The 5609-nt window shown below is 36.2% G+C and overlaps 1 non-coding gene across 1 annotated transcript; it reads right to left on the reverse strand.

Annotated features, from left to right (window-relative positions):
* Nucleotides 1-3808: 3808 nt before the first annotated feature.
* On the reverse strand, nt 3809-3890 carry Trnas-uga. Its single transcript has one exon. It is a non-coding gene; the product is annotated as a tRNA-Ser (tRNA).
* Between the last annotated feature and the right edge of the window lie 1719 nt (nt 3891-5609).

Here is a 5609-nt window from a genome sequence, read left to right on the forward strand (position 1 = left end):
TTTGAGGCTTGAAATATTTCACTTAGACTTCCTAGATTATCTGCTAATGTTGATATCTTCAACGATAAAGCTGAATTACTTAAAGCAGGCTATAAAGAAAAATTACCGATATTAACCCCATTGACATTAATTCTACCTCTATTAACCAGGACATGAAAACACGTCATAACAGTAATAACAATATAAATTTTAGTTCGAATAACAACAATAAATCGAAAACTGTAATTTTGCAGCGTAAGGGAGATAACCGTTCTTTAAGACCCTCTTTTCGTTATAAAAGTACATGTAGGACTTTTAAAGATAATTACCCTAATAAGAAGGCATGTCCCAGTAAAACAGTTTGGTTGATAATTCCATATGGTATGCAGATTAAATCCAACCTCCCTTACCAGTTTCGTGAAAAATTCAAGATACCATTCTATTATCAATTCACACTGATTCAGAATAGGGTTTTTAAACACCAAAAACCTTTCACAAATCATCTCTTCGCATAACAATAAGTTGTCTAATACAAAACCACTTAATTAAAATAATAACAGTGATATTATTAACGCTAACCATTCTTTGAACAATAATAACAATAATATTAATATTTCTGATATAAATTCCAATCGCATTCGTTTCTTTAGCAGTAATTCTAAGACTAGAAACTCTGTTTATCAATGTAAAATTACTTCGGATTCTGGCGTCTTTTTTTTTTTTTTTTTTTTTTTTTTTACATAGGTAGTTCTTCATCTCAGTTATCCAAAAGAATATCTAAACATTACTGTACATTTAGAAATAGCAATAAACGCAACAATGCTAGGCTTAGTATATTAATTTGGTCTCTGAAGGAACATAATCAATTTGATTTGGAATGGAATATTCTTTCTAGGTCCTTTCCATGTGATAAATGTAAATCTTCTTGCCCGCTCTGTAACGAAGAACACTCTCTCATCCTGTTCTCAGATAATTCTCTTGTAAACACATTTAAAGAACGCGTGTATCGTTGCAAACATTAGTAAAAACATACCTTTAGTTCCTATAAGTAATTTCTATAAATCTATAAAATTCGACCTTTAACTGTCTTCTTACATTTCATTTCCACTAAATATATCTATTTCCACACCTTTAAGCTTTATTTCCTTTCATCTATCGCACTATATTTCTCCACTCTTAGTTTTCTGCTAATTTCTTTCGTTCTCCTCCTCTTTCTCTAAATTGCATTTGACATTAAATCTATTAACATTTTTTTAAGAGCTTGCCAGCGTTCCCTTCATCATATACGCAGTAATCACATTCGGTGAAAATGGCTTATTGATGTATTTTGTTTCTCTTTTTGCTCCTGATGAGAAGATCGCATCGTTCTACATCCTGGAATAATACCAATGTTTTCTCCGAAACATATTTCGGAAGTATAAATATTTGAATAACACCTGAATTTAACTACACACTATCTGTTATACAAAAACATTTTACTAAACCCTTGAATTTCTACATTTATAAGTAGGCTGTAACATCCTTGGTACTTATGTGAATTCTTTGCTACCCTGGTAACTATTTATTTATTTTTTCGTGTTATTTGTACACATTGAAAAAATACACATACATTTACATATATACATATAAACCTATAGATATATATACATCTATACATATACATCTATATATACACATATATATAGACATATATATACACATATACATATATACATATACACCTATATATATATATATATATATATACGTGTATATATATATATATACGTGTATATATATCTCTCTATATATAAACGGCAGTTTGTCTGTGTGTGTGTCTGTGTGTCTGTCAGGTTGTACCCTCACCCTGACCACGGCTTTCAACTGATTCTGATGAAACTTGACACACACATAGCCCAATGTCATAATTCAAAACTAACGCAGCGAAAATTTTGAAAAGTTCCCACAGTTCTGAACAAAATCGATAAATTCGACATGGGGTCGAGAATCTAAGCTTTTTATATGCAACACATTTTCTGTCTAGGGGACACAACTCGACCTTTTTATCGCCCAAAGGGACAGCTAGGAACAGCGTATACACAGAAGTATTCGAGTGAAGAGAAGACATTGCAACCTACACATGCGCCTTCGTTCCCTAGAGGGAAAGGACTAGATTGGGATTAGTCGTTGCCTACTAGGGGCTCTTACATACCCGGGCAACGCCGGGCTATGCTGCTAGTATATATATATACGTGTGTATATATATATATATATACGTGTGTATATATATATATATATAAATTAACACAATATATCTGATTAATTATATCTGTTATGATTGAGCGGTGGTGGTGGTGGTGGTGGGCGATGATAATTTACACCGTTCTAAAAGACCTGTGGCGGGAATATTTAAACTTTTGCGGCTGTCAACGCTTTCTCTCTATAGATACAGACAGACGTACAGTGAGAGAGGTGGTGAGAGAAAGAGTGACAGAGAGACGGCGAAGGCGGAGAGGGAATGAGAGTGGAAGTTGTCAAACGTCGTTGTGGAGCGAAGGAAGGAAAGAGAGAGATCGAGGAAGACAGGTGATATCTGAATGGGTGAAACGACAAACACTTGTCAAATTCTGGATTTTGTTGCCCTAGTAACCACAGGTTTTGAGATAGGGGTTTCTAGCCTAGTCCAGTCGCTTCCTCACCTCTTTTTGCATGTCCCTGTAAATTTTGGCGCCATCTGACCCCATTTTAAACCGTTCCCATCCCAAAATGAGACAAACAACCAAGCAATCAAACAACTTTTTCGCATTTCAGCTTTATAGATATTGATTGATCCAGCGGTTTGGCTGTGTAGAACAATAGGCCGTATGGCTAGGGGAAAATTGTAGATTCGATTCGAATCTGAGGTAGGACCAATATCCAAGTAGAACTAGTCACATTTGATTTAAATATGAAAGATTGAGTGTACTCCAGCTAATTTTATCAAGTTCATTCCACGAACAATTATTTTAATAACTCATGTTGATATCTCTAACTTACGTCACAGGAATATTGAACTTTGAAATTTATAAAGTTTATCGTATAAACTGAAAGATATCCTACAGTGTATAGGCAAGTGTTCGTATGAACGAATACCTTTCATTATTTAGAAACCGTATTGTTTCTTTTTCTTTAAACCTCTTGTTTCATTATCACAATTAAAAAGCGAAAAAGCAAAACCGACGTATTTTCCATACAGCCAAATTTGGTACAGGTTGATCCAGTGGTTTGGCCGTGCATAGAGGAAACACACACACACACACACACACACACACACACACACACACACACACACACACACACACACACACACACACACGGTAAGAATAAATGTGAAACTATAGCGTTATGAAAAGTGAAATTATACCGCCGAAAAAATAATCGGAAGGGTCGTACAGTGAGGCGGCTACAGCCCCCTAAATGAGCAAGGGCCAAAATTTGACCACCCCCGAAAACCTTCCCCGTGTAATGAAAAACCTTCATGCCAAATTTGGTACAAATTGATCCAGTGGCTTGGCCGTACATAGAGGAACCACACACATACACATCGAGGATTTTATATAGAGAGATTATACAGTTAATCTGAAAGAAGATAAAGTTGACATACTGTAACAACATTGAGTTTACATGCAGTTTACATACCCCTACGCAAGTAAATACAGTGGTTTCCTTTTATTATATATGTTAGTTGTCTGATTTGGGGTTGTGGTTTCCAGCAATTATACTGTACCTTTTGCGTTCCATCTTCTAATAAAAAAAGGTTACGAACTAGGTAAGTGATATTAATAAATATAAAAACACACTTTAAAAGATACGCTGTGGGCAGGATTCGAACCTGCGCGAGGATTGCCCATTGGATTTCAAGTCCAACGCCTTAACCACTCGGCCACCACAGCAGCTATGAATAGGTACTGCTATATTTATATATATATATATGTATTTTTTTTTAATAAGTAATTATCAATAACACCGGTAAGATCTATTCCGTAAGCATATGACCGCAAATGATCGGCCTTAATGATATTCACTTAGTTATAGATATCGCCTGCTTATCGCAGTTTCTGTAGTGACCGGGAGGTGGAGGCAATGAATTTGAAATCAAATGGGCGGTGTCCCCGTGCGTTGTCATTGTTGAAAGTTTTTAGATGAACAGCTCACTGTACTTATCTTTAAAATCTGGTAGTTATTTTATCGGTCTCTTTTTTCGAACGTCTAAGCTACGGGGACGTAAACAAGCCAATACTGGTTGCACTTACACGCGCACGCACACACGCACACATACATACATACATACATACATACATACATACATACACATATATAAATATATGGGTTCAGTCCCACTGTGTGGCACCTAGGGCAAGTGTCTTTTGCTATAGCCTAGGGCCGACCAAAGCCTTGTGAGTGGACTTAATAGACGGAAAGTGAAAGAATCCTGTCGTGTATATATATGTGTGCGTGTGTATGTGTGTGTGTTTGTCCACCCCACCCCCGCCATCGCTTGGCAACCGATGTTAGTGTGTTTATGTCCCTGAAACTTAGCGGTTTGGCAAAAGAGGCCGATAGAATAAGTACTAGGCTTACAAAAATAAGTCCTGTAGTCGATTTGTTCGACTAAAAGTGGTGCTCCAGTATGGCAGCAGTCAAATAACTGAAAGAAGTAAAAGAATAAAAAACTATATATATGCAAGATTCGCTACATATATATATATATGTGTGTGTGCGTGTATGTATGTGTGTGTGTGTAGCGAATCTTGCATGCATGAAGTGGATTAAATTAACACTGCTACAGAACTTTTCCCACGATGGAACAATGGTTTTTCTCTGACAGCAGTTTTACATTTTCCAGATGCCTTTAGCTAGGCCGAAATATTGTCTTCACCACTTGACCCTTTCTAATCTCTTCTACTTCACCAAAAGCTAGAATAGATAACAAGACCACCGACTAAATCTATTGTTCTCAATGATATATCTATCCTTCTGGATCTTTATATAAGCAAGCATACCCCAAGCAAAAATCAGTTAGTCACCTTGGTAACAAACTCGCGAGTTGAGAGAGAGCTAACATCAGTTAGTGAATCGACCACTAGAATCATGGAAGCAGGCAGACAAAACAGCCAGAGGGAAAAAGAAAGACAACGTCCCACACTCTCTCACTAGCTCTAATTCTGTTCTCTTACAACATCATTCCATCTGTCTCAGCAACTACTACTCAACAATGAAGAGAACCCAAACTCAAATTTTACTTCGCATGCTTTTGGATGTATCACAACTTGCCCGTCGAGGCAAGGTATTTCAAACGTAACGGTAAATAAATACTTTATTAAAAATTCATGCATTGTCTATCTTTCACATCTGACAACATCCAATTATAACAACACATTTCTATCGTCACACCAGGTGCCTCCAACATATCACAATATTGTTTACACATCAATTTTAACCGTTACATATATGACAACCGTTACATATATGATCTGTCTTGGGATGCAGTGAAGTATGTCTGTGTTGTAGCATTTCAGCTTTGTAAAAGGTTAATAGTTATTGGAGATGAACTTATTGCAGTGTTAGTAACTAATTACTGTGTAAGTGGCTGAATATTCCATGTGTAGTCA

Source organism: Octopus sinensis, linkage group LG1 (genome assembly GCF_006345805.1).
Source record: "Octopus sinensis linkage group LG1, ASM634580v1, whole genome shotgun sequence".
Classification (NCBI taxonomy): Eukaryota; Metazoa; Mollusca; class Cephalopoda; order Octopoda; family Octopodidae; genus Octopus; species Octopus sinensis.